This window comes from Cervus canadensis, chromosome 17 (genome assembly GCF_019320065.1).
Source record: "Cervus canadensis isolate Bull #8, Minnesota chromosome 17, ASM1932006v1, whole genome shotgun sequence".
Classification (NCBI taxonomy): domain Eukaryota; kingdom Metazoa; phylum Chordata; class Mammalia; order Artiodactyla; family Cervidae; genus Cervus; species Cervus canadensis.
The window spans coordinates 3,864,353-3,879,613 of record NC_057402.1 but is presented as its reverse complement, the minus strand read 5'-3'; the positions used below and the strand labels follow the sequence as shown (position 1 = coordinate 3,879,613).

General features: G+C 43.9%; 1 long non-coding RNA gene across 1 annotated transcript; it reads right to left on the bottom strand.

The window, feature by feature from the left end:
• Positions 1–2,599: 2,599 nt before the first annotated feature.
• Positions 2,600–14,256, bottom strand: LOC122419818. Its single transcript, XR_006263041.1, has 2 exons — positions 13,497–14,256; positions 2,600–10,834 (listed from the first exon to the last, which is right to left on the bottom strand). It is a non-coding gene; the product is annotated as an uncharacterized LOC122419818 (long non-coding RNA).
• Between the last annotated feature and the right edge of the window lie 1,005 nt (positions 14,257–15,261).

Here is a 15,261-nt window from a genome sequence, read left to right as displayed (position 1 = left end):
CATCACTCCACTCCCTTGCATGTCCACCGGCTCATCCAATCTTTCAAGGACACATCGATCCGCCCGTCCACTCATGTATTCTGTCTCACAAACTCACCCCCTCACACACATCTATTCCCCCACTGATTCACCTGTTCATTGACGTCCTTGCAGACACACAGCCACGAACACACATGTGCCAACACCAGTCCCGTGAGGAGCCCAAGGCGGCCCTGGGGTGACTTCTGCGTTCCTGCCTCCTGGGAGCTCAGAGGATGGGAGACAGACAGACACAATCCACACGGCAATGCACAATGACGGAGCCGCACTGAAGATGAGGATTTCTAGTCCAGAAACAGGACAGAGCTTCAGCTACTGCAGGGTGGGCTGGTGGACCACAGAAAGCACCGTGTTCCTCCCAAAGATTAGGGCAAGCAGGTGGGGGACATAAGCAGAGGAGATGGTGAAAAAACCCACTCATCTCTTAGCATTTGGGAGGGGATACACAAGAGGAAGGGGAAGAAACAGATACATCCTTGACTTAATAATTACACGGAGGGCAGAGGGAGTATGAAATCATTTCACTTTAAAAAAAACTGTTTCATTTTTACCACAGAGAAACTTAGATGAAAGCTGTTTAAAAAAAAAAAAACAAAAACTAAGGTGTAAGCACTAACAGACTTAGAAACTGATTGTGTACTTTTTGAATCATCAAAAAACAATTTTAAGAAAAACGTTGTAGCCGTTGACTCACTAAGTCATGTCCGACTCTTTTGTGACCCCATAGACTGTAGCCCTCCAGGCTCCTCTGTCCATGGGATTTTCCAGGAAAGATACTGGAGTGAGTTGCAGTGCCCTACTCCAGGGGGTCTTCCCGACCCAGGGATGAACCTGCTTCTCCTGCACTGCAGGTGCATTCTTTACAACTGAATGACCAGGGAAGCCCAAGAGAAACATAGTATATATAAGACAGCCGGAAAGAAAGTAAGGGTGAAAAAAGAAAACAAGCCTTAAGTGCAATTAACTGAAGTTAAAACAAGAAAATCCAGAAAACAAATGTGAGTTATACGCCCTTAAAAGGAGTTTCCAACTCAAGTCAAAAATCCTCAAAGCCAACTCTATGTTGTCTATTTGAAGCACACATTCAACAAATTAAAAATAATCAAACCCAAGGAATGGGCATCCATTTTCATGCATTTGACTCTCAGGCAGCCCACACAATCATACGACGTCTGAAAAAACCACGGAATTCATACAGCAGCTGACGGCCAGCAGTCAACTTCCTATCAACAGCATCCTCAGTTTTGCATATACAGCAATTTGCTCAAATTCCTTAAATGATTCATTGTGGAGGTTTTCAAATGGTATTTTAGGGGTGCTTGGGGCCCCCACCACTGTCAGGATGGTGCCCGCAGCTCAAGGTCTCCACCCAGCTCCAAACAGGGCAGCTTTGATCTGATCTATTTTACTCATTGGGCTTCTGGGTAATATTTGGTCTGAATAAAAGGCTTGGCTGCACTTGAAAAACCAATATTTAATTATATTTTGCTCTTATTGTTTTATAAAAATAAGTGGAAAATGGAAAAAGAAAATCACTGATACCAGTGGTAAGAGTACAGATCTTACATGTACTTAAGAAATTAAGACAAACATGGAAGTCCTTAGGCGAACCCAATATGGCCAGTCCTTAGCCTCCATAATTGAATCTAAGGCAGTCAACTATGTGTTTGGAAAAAATAAAATTAAAGAACATCCGTGGAATGCTAGAAATTGCCTGGAAAGGTACAGAATGTTGAGCTCTCGAGGAGCAGAATTCTTTGGAACGCACAAGTCTCTGGTTCAACTTTCAAACACCACTTTGCCTTGAATACAGACTTCCAGAAACAATTATCTGAGAGAGCAGGGTTACCTAACTCAGGAAAACAAATGAAAATGCAGGAGAAGTGCTTCTGAATTTCAAGTACCCAAGAGCAAAGTCATTTTACAGGTTGATGAAAAACACCTCTCAGAGACAGAATGTACCATCCACAGCAATGACACTCACGAACATTTACATTAGAAATAAAATAGCATCCAAAGATGGGGAAATAGAAGCACAGTTTCCATAAACCTCTCAGGCCAAAGTCATCAAGTGGGCAAAAAGACAATGAGAAAAATACCTCAAATCTAGAGACAAGCAGCATCATATTTAACAGAAAATGAGAAATAAAGAAAAATGTCTACTTCTTCAATATTAGTTTATACTGTTCAAAAAGCTCTAATCAATATAACAAAGGCAAAAAAATAGATAAATGTTATAAATGCTTGGAGTGAGGTTTAAATTATGATTGTTTTACAGGTTACTTAATTATTTACTAAGAAAATCCAAAAGAAGAAACTGAAAAGCTTGTAAAACGAAATGCCTTTACATCAAAATCTGTACCCTATAAACAAGATGTCACCTTACTTTTAAAGGTCCACGAGTCATTCAAAAAATTGATAAAAGAAGGCACAAAGAAGACATCCATAAATTCTCAAAGTAGAAATTTGTGTGTCCACATTCTCTAACCACAATAAAATAAGATCATAATTTAATAAGAAAGTATAAGCAACAATAAAGCCCAAATAAAGTAGAAAATAATTTAAAAAGTAAGCTCCATTTTTGCACATTTTATTCAGATAATCATTTCTTCTAAGAACAAGAAGAAATGAAAAGCATTAATTATAAGAAATTTAAAGCATAATTACAAATATTTTAAAATTTTGAAAAGGCTACATATTAACACTTATCACATGCAATCAAAATTGCAACTAGAGGCAAATTCATATTATGAAATGCTTTCATTATTAAAGAAGAATAACAGAAAGGACATATGAACAGGTCCACAGAATAAGGAAACCAGAAGGCAGGAGTCCATAAGGATAAAGGCAGATATTGGTGAATTTGAACACACACACAAAAAAGTTAAATTGACAAATTATTCCAAGAAATGATTCCTTGAAAAATCTCTAAAATAGACACTCCCATAAGCTCATCTAATGAAAAAAGAGATAAAGTACACATGTCCAAAATTAAGAATGATAAAGATGATATAGAAATAAATTTTATTATACAAATACTACTTATAATTCTACATTAAGAAGTATTTACATCTCAAAAAATAGATTATTTTCTAGGATTAATATTAGCTTTAAAAGAATCACAGCGCACTCACTATGTGCCATACTCAATGCGAGATACTTTATCTCTTTAATTCTTACAGTGGCCCTCTTGGCTTCAGGCTCTTATTATCCATTTAACAAGTGCACAAACTAAGAATTAGGGAGAAGACATAGTTTTCCTGAGGTCACATGAGAAATGAGAGAGCAAGAATTTGAACCCAAGTTGTCCGATTCCAGTGCCTGCACATGTAAACACTAAGCTATATTAGAAAAAGAAGCAAACAATCTAAAGATTTAGGAAATCTAAAGTATCCAATCAATACAGAAGAAATAGAAAAAGTTGCCAGAATTATCCCATGAGAGTTATATAGCTAAGTTTTTTCAAGTTTTCCATGAAATAGATCATTTAAATGATGTCTATATGGTACAGAATACAGAAAAAGATGGAATGTTCCCTAATTCACTTTACAAAGCTAGCATAACTTTGATGTCAAATGACCAAAACTTTAATTCCAAATACTAGCAGACCAAATCATGAAGTATATTAAAAGAACAATAAATGAAAACCAGGTAGAATTTGATCCAAAAATGTTTCAAGGTTATGAAACATTATTATAATTCATTTCATCAACAGATCAATGGAGAAAAACAATACAAGTATATCTACAGATATCAAAAAAGTATTTCAGAAAATTCTAATCCATTCCTGATTTACACATAGATGAAGTAGATAATTAATTAGCATTATAAAAAACATACAGCCTTAAAACGTACTTGTTATCATACTTTACATGAACCAGAAATGAGACAAAGATTTGTTATCAACAATTTAATGTTTTGGAAGATCTAGACAATACTATAAGACAAGAAAGAAAAATAAAACAGATAAAATATTTTCAATTTTTTTCTATAATTGTATAGATATGTATGACACTTTACCTAGAAATTCCAAAACATTCAACTGAAAACTTGTAGAACATATGAGAAAATTCAATGAGATAGACAATAACAATAGATACATAATCTCTTCCCTACATACCAGTATAACCAGTTAGAAAATACAAGAAAAATTCACAACAGAAGCAATACTTAGTTCCTTGAAATAAACTTAATAACAAATTATGAATTTGTCAAATTTGACAAATTGTGACTGTATATTGTAAACTATAAAAGATGCAAAGCCCAAGTGTCAAAACATACCAATTCTCTTTAATTTATAATTTTATAAAATGTCACATAAAATCTATAAGGAATGTTTTTAACTTCACAATATCACTAAAATTCGCCTGGAAAAATAACAGGTGAGACTAATCAAGAAAATCTTGAAAAATAAGAGTGAAGGAAGACTACTTCTATCAAATAATAATACATATTTTAACAATATGATCTAGTATAACAGAGCAATACTAGGATAAGAGTAGACGAATTAATGTCATATTAGAAAGCCACAATGAGAAACAAAAACTATAAAAGTATCTAGCATGTGGTAAATTCAATCTACCACATGCTATCTAACATCTAGCATGTGGAAATGGAGCAAAAGTTGTTTCTTACAATGATTCAGTTAAAGGATTAAAGAGTCAATATAAAGAAGAAATCACAAAAGAACTAGAAAAAAATAAAAATGACTAAATATACGAGCCTGGGGTAGGGAATTTCTTTCTAAGTAAGAAGTAACTATAAGAAAAAATTAGTGAAAGATTTTTCAGAAAATGAAATTTTAAAATAAAAAGTTAAATGCTCCATGAACAAAATGGAATGGTAAATGAAAAATGGGGGGGGGGGCAGAATATTGGTAATATAGGATGGAAAAAGTTACTATTCTTACTTTGAAAGGTATTAATAAAATAAAAATAAAAGATACAACAGTAGAGAAAGATGGGTAAATGAATTTACAGTTCAGCATAGTGAATAGCATATAGACATCCACCAGCCTTTGCTCTTGAAGCTGCGCTAAATGAAAGTGAAGAGATTTTGATCTTGAGCATGAGTACACAGGACAAAGACAAGACAGTAGGAGATTTGGAACTGATTCAGAGTGGAAACCCTGGACCGGCAGTGAGGAGACCTGAAATAAAGGCCAGTGTATTCAACAGAGCCCACAGAAGTCTTCAGGAACCTCCAGGAAAGTCTAGGCCTAAATAAGATCAATTGACTAAAAGTCTGTTAAAGAAGAGACAGAGCCCCCAATCTTCACCCATTAGGCAAAGCCTTCCCTACCCCTGAGAGAAGCCTGAAGAGGTATTACATGCAGAGAGCAACGCAGAGGTGACTAGAGCAGAGATGCACGCACTGCTGAGGGCAAGAGCCCTAAATTCAAAAGAGAAAGAAGGCAAAGCTTTGTAAGTCAGATGTTGAGACCACTCAGTCTTCCTTCAGAAACCTCACAGAGCGCCAGCAACTAGTAAAATTCTAGATCAGAAACTTTTGGATCATCTAATCAGTCTAAAAGAAAAAGACATAAAAATGCTGAAACCTGGGGTTCCGCAATACAAAGACCAATTACCTCTCTCTACAGTAAACGCCATAGTTTACAAGATCCAACCACATACTGAGAGCTTCCAAATAGCTCTTTAGTTTATCTGGATGTATGCATTGTATATATGTATCAATATCAGCTATACCTATATATCTATCTATACAAATAGAGAGTTGAGAAAGAATCTGAAATGAAAGTTAGACACTGACACACACAGAAGGAAAAAAAGAAAAAAAAAAAAGCTTGGAGACTCTTTAAGAGAAAGACAATTTCAAAAACTATTATTAATATTTTTAGAAATACCAAAGAAGCAATTGCATCCATGAAACAAAATTCAATAAAATAATACTTAGAGTGTAATAAAAACTCTTGAAAATCAGAGATTGCAGAAGTGAAAATAGACTGAAAGATGAAGACAGAGTAATTGCTCAGTGAGAACAAAGAGATGAAAGATATGAATATCAGAGGAAAAATACATGAAAAGCAGAGAACCTGTCAAAGAGATCCAACATACAAACAATATAAGTTCAAGAAAGGGAAAACAGATGGGAGGCCATTGTCTAAGGAATTGTCCAAGAAAAGGCCACAACTGAAAGACATAGGCTTTCAGATCAAAAGGGCCTGGCAAAACGGATGAATGTAGATCCACATCAAAATACACACACATGAAATTCAAAACACAATGAGAAAAGACTATAAGTTCCAGAAAGGGAGGGTAACAGAAGATCACATACAAGGGTTGGGAATCAGAAGTCTTCAGACTTCTGATCAATATCACTGGAAGTTAGAAGACAATTATGTATGCTTTTCAAATCTGAAGGGGAAAAAAGGTACCAACTAGAATTCTATACCAAGCCAAATCATCATCAGTGTGGACCAGTCATTATTCTTTTCTTATGCGAAAGATCTCCAAAAATTTACCTCCCATGGACCCTTTACAGGGAACTGCTAGAGGATGCTCTCTAGCTATACAAGGGAATAAACAAAAAATGAGAATAACACAGGATTTACAAAACCAGGGATCCGACCAAGGAGAATCCCCAGGAAGAAATGAGGAAGTGATTCCACAATAAGGGGAGAAAGCCCAAAGATGAACCAATCTGGAACAAAAGAGGGAAGGAGGCTCCAGGAAGAGATGTCTTCAAAAAGATAAACACATTAAGTAAAAACAAAAAACACTAATGTGTTTGGATGTCATGAAAGGCTGGAGATAAATTTGGGATAAGTTCATTAATAACCAACCAAAGAGAGAAGGAAAAAAGAAAGATAAAACCAAAACAATTGTCAACTCCAGAGAAAACAAAAGCTGTAAGGAAAAGTAAACAATCATAGTGCTGTTGTTGTACTCTCAAATATTTACACTGTTATAATGTATAAAGACTGAATACTGATCAAACCAAAACTGAGCTAAATATATTAAAAGAAGGGGACAGACAGGTATTCCTGTGTGTCTTGAGGCCAAAGGTGAAAGAGTTAAATCTTCATTTTCTGTGGCTGAAAAATCAAGATAATGCCTAAGTAAAAAAAAATTTTTTTGAGAACTAGAAAAATCAGAATGTTACTTAGAAAAATTGTTGTAAATGTCAAAAGAACCATTTAAAAGACTAAAAAGCTGTAGCTTAGGTGGAGTAGGATATGGATTTGGAGTGCAGAAAGATGCTTCTACAGAATCTTGTAAAGCTATTCAACTCTTAAAATGAAGCATATGCATGACTTTGACAAAAATAAAACTTAATGAAAGCTGAATAAAGTAAAGAAACTGAACTGGCAATTCAGCTACAGAGAACCAATAAAGATATGGGGAAATGTTCTTATCACAGTAATAAAAGAACTGAAAATGAGAAGAATGAAATTTGACAAATTGATGAATGCTAAAAACCTTGATAATTCCCAGAGAAAGTCACTTGTTAAATTAATTCTGAGAATGTAAATTGGTACAAAGTTCAAGGGGGGCAATTTGGCCATAAAATGCTCACACCTTTTGGCATGGCCACTCCACTCTTAAGAGTACAAATAAGAGACATGCGTGCAGATAAAAAAACAAAGCTATTCACTGCAACTTTTATCATCCAACTTTTAAAAATCATGTAAATATCTGACAAGAGTGTGTCAATTAAATCAATTATGATATAGTCATTTGCTAGGATACTAGGTAAAAAAAATTATAAGATAGGAAATTACTTAATGGCATAGGAAATGTTTAGGATGTATACTTAGGTGAAAAATTAGGATGGCTATGATGAACCCAATTAAAAATTTATGTACATATGTACACACACACACACACACACACACACACTCACTCACTCACTTTTGCAATTTATAGGTGAAACCAAAAGACCAGAAGCTGGTCTTCAAAATGCTGGCAGTGGTCATCTTTGAGTGATGAGACTAGGGTGAGTCCTGTTCTTCCTCTTGTTCTGTCCAGTGTTTTACAATAAAAGTGTTTCTTTTTCTAGAATTATTACATGTAATAAGTTTTACTTCTCAGCTTAGTGTCTTTTCTAGGAAAAGCTTACATGACTCCCCCTTCTTCATTCTCCACTACAGAAATGAAATTATCTGCATACTTTGTAAAAGAGATTCAGTGGGGGGCAAGGGTATGAAGGTAAGTCTGAGTCCTAAAAAGGACTCTGGTGTCCAGTCAGCTGCAAAGTGACCAATTGGGTGGGAACAGAGATGAAGGCCAGGTCTAGGGTCGGGCCCCTGCTGACCTCACCTCTTTGCCCTGGGTAACTTCTGAATGGCTTCACCCTCCACGCAGAGAAGCAGCTGCCAGAAATGGCCCCACCGTTACCTGCCACTGCTCCAGGTGGGCAGGGCGTGCCTTCGGGCCCCTCTGAGAACTGGATGTATGCCCCAGCTCTCCTAGGATCACCTCTAGTCTTTACCTTTTCTAGACCATGCCTGACCCTTAGTCACAGGCACACATGCCTCTTACAGTGTAACCCAGAAAAGCAGGACTCACCCAGTGAAGGAAGGGATCCACCCATCGGAATCACCCAGGGGAAGTCTTGTGCTTCGCCAACCGCACCTCCACGGGCTCCGGGCAGACAACCTTCCAAGACAAGAGGGCTGAGTCACAAAACCAAGTCCACCTGTGTGAGCGCATGTCTGACCACACCGCAGCGCCCATCCCCACAAGGGGTGCTGGGAAGGGCAAGGCCAGCCCTGGGGACACGGAGCTGGAGCTGAGCCACTCCCACCTTTGGGATGCTTCTAATCCAATGAGAAACGAGCAGCTACGGCATGAAACTCAGGGGTGTTGCACGGGTCTGGGTGTGAATGGGGGAAGGACGAGAAACTCAGGCTGGAAAATGGCAGAGGGGAGGGTGGAGAGTTTCAGCCAGCCTGGATGTTCCTCAAGGTAAACACAGGGGTCCATGTGACTGGCTGAGCCGATCAGCGCCCTCAGCCTTCCGCCCATCGAGGTAGCACTACTATTAGCATCACTGTCGTCATCCTTATATCCAGGGACACACAGAATTGGACTGATAACAGTCTTCAATCCCAATACCAGCCACCACTGGTCCACGAATGGCTCTTCCAGTTTATCCTCTTTATGTGACATTTTAAGAAGGTACTGCTCATTCATAAACGCCCCAGAGCGCCAACCCAGAGAAAGTGTCGTTTGCATCCCCCAGGGCTGGGTGGCCATTCTGTGCAGCCCCGGAGTCTCAGGGCTCCCCTGCAGCCCTGCTGCTGGAGGTGGATACCCCCCAGTCCTGGATTTGGGAGATGTGCTCCGGCTCTCTACCTCTCACCCTGATCAGTTCTCGCTTCACGGTTCCTGACCTGAGAGCCTCAGCCTGGCTCTCCCTGCTGGGAAGGAAACGGGCTGGTCTCAACAACAGACCAGACCCAACCGAGCTTCTCCCGGGGGTCCTGGCAGCCAGTGTTTGGGGGCAAGTGAGCACCAAGTGGGCTCTGGGGTGGGGGGCGAGCTCCGGCAGACCCAGGGTGGCCCTGCACCAGCTCCCCTGATGGGCGGGGCCCTGTGATCCTTGTATTTTGAAATGAGCTGTTTGGGGTGACTCTTAGGAGCAGGAGGAGCATTTTCTAGATGCTTCTCTGCAGGGTTTTTATAACCCTTCTCTGCAGGTAACCAAAGTTACCGCACTGGTGGACTTGGCCAGGAACACTGGTTCAGTTCTTTCATTCTGACATTCAAACCGCAAGCCATGCTCTCAGGACACAAACCCTGGCATGAATGGAGATCAACCGCCTCCGATCCCACAGGTGGGAACAGCACACCAGGCTTGGTGCCCAGAGCACCTCCCCACTTGACTCTCAGCAGAGGTCGGGGGACAGTCGAGGCCACAGCAGGGACACATCTAAGCGGGCCCACCTTCCTCCCCTCCAGGCAGCCGCCAGCAGCTCCTGCTGACACCAGGGACGTGTGCCGGGGATGCGGCTTAGCCCCCACCAAGCTAGCAGACGCTCATTGTATCATGGTGAAAAAACACACAAGCTGGGAGATACCTTAAATCCGACTCTCTGCCACCCCATGGACTGTAGTCTACCAGGCTCCTCCGTCCATGAGATTCTCCAGGCAAGAACACTGGAGTGGGTTGCCATTTCCTTCTCCAGGGAATCTTCCCGACCCAGGGATTGAACCTGGGAGATGCCTTAGATCTGCGGGAAAAGAAAATAAAACCTGGCCCCCAAATTACAAGTGAGGCTCAAGGGCCTGGAAGGATACATGTGATGGGGTCAGGACTGCAGGGAGAGGGGGAGACAGATTTTCTCTCGCCCCAGTGGGCAAAAAGCTTGGTATTGTCCTCCTTGCTTCAATTTGCAGATGGGGAAACTGAGGCCAGGCTAGGCGGCCTCTGGCTACAACTGCAAGACTTGGGTGGTGAGAAGAAGGAAGCAACACCCCTGGGAGGGTCTCTGGGGGAGACCAAGGTTCCCAGCGAGCCTGGGAGACCAGGGGAGGGAAGACGTGAGGAGGAGGAGGCCAGTGGGGAGATTCCTTGCTGGAGGGAAAACGGACAGCACCACTTATGCTCAAGGGCAGGGACGGGAGGAGAACATGTGACACGGGAGCGCACACACTGCATGGGGCGGGGAGCTGCATGCAGGGGCCATGTGCTCCAGCCCGGGCACAGCTCTTCACGCTTTCAACATGCTGGCAGAATCAATGAATGAAATGTGACTTCCCTTTTACAGGTGACGGGCATGGGACTCGGAGAGGTCCGGTGACGTCCCCACAGACACACCTTGCTGTCCATCCTGGTAGAAAGAAGACGAAGTCAGAAGAGAACGAGACACAACAGAATCGCCTGTCCACGGGGGCCAGTGTCCACTCAGCGAGGACTGTCAGCCCCCCCAGCGCTCATACACGTGTCCCACTGATTTCAGGACCAGCTCAAAGTCCCCTCCGGCTTCCGGAGGGTCTGAGGCCTCCACCGAAAGCTTGAAAGAAGAGCTGATGAGGCTGACCCAGCCTGCTCCAGTTTCATCAGAGAAGCAAAACCAAACCGCGGAATTCTGTCTTGCAAACCCTCAGCCTACTCAGTGACAGCTGAAGGTTTGTTTTCAATCTTCCCTTCCCTTCCTTGGGAGGAGGCCTCAGCGACCCCCACCAAACCAGACTCAGTTCTGGCCGGTGGCCACTGGGTTTCAAATTTTGAAATGGGCCTTTTGCAAAATATTCAGTTTCAAGCCCTTGGTCCGATTGCTTACATCCTGTCCAAACTTCCTGGGGGAGTGAGATTTATTTAAGAAAGGAATAAAATCCCCATGTTCAGGCCATTGAGTGAAAACACGTTCCATCCCAGGCAATTTCAAGGATTAAGGTTACACATCTCCTAATGAGTCGCAGGCAGAAGGCAAAGTGGACCTGGCTGGAAGAGCAGGGCTAGCCTCAGTCCTGAGGAGGTGCCAGTCCTTGGTGCGAAGGACCCCGATTCTCTGCCAGGGAGGTAATTTGCCCCCCAGCATGGCCTCACAATCATTCCTTTGTACATTCATTCATTCTTTCACTTCATCTGCATTCTTACTGTCGGATGAGCCAGACTGCACAGGCTCTGTACTGGACAGTGGGGGGATCCGAGGCACCCAACACTGAGCACGCCCAGTTGGGAAGCTCGAGGCTGGCTGGGAAGGCAGATGCCTAACCAGATCATGGCCAAGCAATAGGACAGGTTTCTGCACAGAAGTGATGTTCATGGCCATGCAGCAGCTCTGAGTGGGGCGGGGGGCGGGGGGGGGGGTGGAGACTCATCCCACCTGGGGACGTAGGACAAGCCCTCCAGCGACTGAGCACTGTGGGGAGAGTGCAAAAGGATGAGCTTGTGCAAAGGCATGGAGAACCAGACGCATGCAGGCTCGGTGGGGAGGGGACTGGTCTGCTGGGCGGTGCACGAGGCCAGGGAGCACGTGGTAGGAGCTGCGGCTGGAGGACAAGGCATGAGGATCCTCGAGCATGAAGCCAAGGAGCTTGGACATCACCCTGAGGCTCTGGGAACTCATGAAAGGGCTCTACGGAGTGGGGGGCTCTTCTCCAGGCATTCTAGAAAGATGCATAGGGAGGAGGAGCAGTAGCCTGGACCAACATGGAGTGATAGAGACGAGAGGGGTGGATTCCTGGGCTCCTTGTAGAGATGCTGAAGGTGAGAGGGACTGGAGTCAGAGGCAGAGTGAGGGATGGGTTGGGGATGGTGAGTAAAACAACACCGGTGGTGCTGTAGAACATTCTAGCAATGTTAGTTAGCAACAGCTGGTGTCCCAGACAGCCATTTTGAGAAACTCAGTGGAATACAGTAGAGGAAAGAGAGAAGGGTCAACACATTTCATCCTTGCCTTGTCATTTGGCAACATACCTAAGAGAAGTACTTGAAAGTTGATGGGGCACAACACAGCCTGACACGCAACAGAGCCTTCCTTAATAAGTACGATGCTTGCATGAAGGTAGTGGTGGCTGGCTGGTCACACCTGCCCAGGAAATGACCGAGCAGCAGCTGCACAAACTCCAAAGTACACTGGTCTCTCTTTCCTCCAAGGATGACCAAAGACCCCACTGACCTGATTGATCCCGGGGAGCCAAAGCCATCGACCAGCTCTCTCCAAGGCTATAGCCTTGTCCTCCTGTCTCTCCCTGAACACGGGAGAGAAGCATGGGGGGCTTCTCATGACGGGCGATCAGTCCAGACGGCAGGTTCACAAAGCCCCAGGCACCTGGGCTTCTGCTCACACGTGTAATTAGGTAATTTGGAAAACCTACCTCCCACTCAAGACTGGACCCTCCACCAAAGCAGAGATGAGATACACCTCATTTCTTGCCATCCAGCTTCTTGCACCAAAGAAAGGGCCCAATATTTTTTGAGTACATGAAAGAACGAATGATTCATTCACCAAGCACTTCCGGATGCCCAGACCTTCTTCTGGGTGAGTGTGACACAAAACAAAGACCCCAAACTCAAGAAGGTCAAAGCCATTTAGGAGAAATTGGTAGTCCATAGTCAATGAGGCAATATGGGCTCTGTCAGCAGTATGGACAAAGGATGAATGAGTGAAAAAGGGCAAGTTTGGACACAGGGATGTGGACAGTGGGAGGAGAGTGCAGGGCATGGCGGGAGTGTGAGAGGCAGGGGACGTCTGTGTTAGGCTTCGAGGTGAGCTCAACTCATTTACCTGGGAACTCTGGGGAAATGAGGGAACCCAGCCCCAGGACTTGCACACACTTGCCAGTCAGATCTTAGACTCTAGCCCAAGGCCATCAGTGCTTATTGTCCTGCTCACCCTCAGCATTAGGAGGGTCCACCAGCTACCAGTATGGTCTGAACTCCTCTACAGACGGACTGGAGTTTAACCAGGTGGGAGAGAGTTGACCCAGAAGATTCAAATTTAGAGGCCCGGATGCCCAGGGTTAGGAAAGAGGATTCAACTCTACCTGTTCAATCTGCAGGAGAAAGGTCAGCGGTTTGGTCCAACATCAAATCTTGTGAGGGAGATGGCTATAGTCCAAGCCAGATGACCAAGCAGCATCATCAAGTCCAAAGGAAAGATGTGGCATGAGGAGCGGGAGATGGAATCCAGGGTCAGGAGCCACTCAAGACAAGAGAGGAAGAGGAGTGGTCAGTGTTAGATAAACCACGGATACTGAACAAACAACTGCTGGAGGGAAGGAGAGGATGGGGGGGGCGGTGGGTAGAGGGAGGGAGGGTGGATTTGGGGCAAATGCCCCAAATGGTGCAAAAGTGCGGTCAACTCACGGTTCTTGTTGTCTGTCCCTGGAAAAGGGCACATTATGCTGCCTGAAAGGTGAGTAGTCTGGGCTCATCCTAACTGGCATTCCTTAAAAACTCAGTTGAACTCTTTGCTCCTCTGGGACAGGGGAATATGGGTACCACATCCATTTGGGAGCTTTTAAATGAATGCAGGTGACACCATCTATTACAGCTGCTTAGTAACTTCTAAGGCATCTCTTCCCTCCCTGGTACCACATTATGTATAGGACGGGTATTATGTTAGGTAAGAAGAGCCTCATAAGCTTTTGTTAGATAAGGTTGGGCTTTCGAGGTGTCTGCTAGTGGTAAAGAATCTGCCTACCAGTGCAGGAGATGCAAGAGACTTGGGTTTGATCCCTGGGTCAGAAGATCCCCTGGAGGGAGGCATGGCAACCCACTCCAGTATTCTTGCCTGGAGCATCCCATGGACAGAGGAGCCTGGCAGGATTCAGTCCATGGGGCCACAAAGAACCGGACACAACTGTGCAACTGACCCCCCCCCCACCAACACACACACACACACAGACAAGATTAATTCTCAGGAAAATCCAGCCAGGGAGGTATCATTATCCTTGTCTAACAGGTGATGGTGAGGCTGGAGGTGCAGGGTGTTCCCCGTCTAACCCACTGTCCCACAGATGGAAAGCAGGAGGAAGCAGAGGAGTGGCCCCCCTCGCTAGAGGATCAAAAACAAGACTGTGTTATTTTCGACCTCCTGTCTTGGCAGAGGCCGGGGCAGCTTTCGGGAAGACCCAGGGCCTCCATTCCACCAGTCCGAGCCAACGTTGCCCAAGGATGGGCCAAGGTCCAGGGCAGTTGGAACTGCCAGGATCCTGTCTCACTGTCTGGCACTGGATGCAGGAAGCTGGACTCGAGGGAGAATTTGCACACGGGTGGGAGAATGCCGCGGACCATCTGACACACCGCCACCTCCCCGCGGAGTGGCTCCTGGCCATTCTCAGAAGGGCCATCCCATTTCCACAAAAGCACATGTATTTTTAGCTCTTCATTCATTCATTCAGCAGTAATTTACTGGGCGCCTCCTAGGCTCAGGCTGGGAAGGCTCAGGGGAGACAGAGAAGAATCTGACCCATTTCTTGGCTGTCGGTGCAAGTCAGCTTGGTGGAGACATGGAAACAAATGCTTGTGAGCGGAGGAGGATGGGTAGCACTGGGTATTGAGCATGTGCCCTGAGGCTGGGGTGTGGCTGCGTGGTCGGGGAAGGAAGCCCAGTGGGACCTGCTCCACTCACTGCCTCACACACGGGTCACTGACTTGCTCACTCATTTACTGATCTGTTCACTTATTCACTCTTCCATTCACAGAGCGCTCCATTTAGTCTTGGATGACATACTCATTCATTGAGTCATTTACTCACTCAATAATTATCCTTTCCCTCGATAACTCTAATATATGCATTCCCCCATC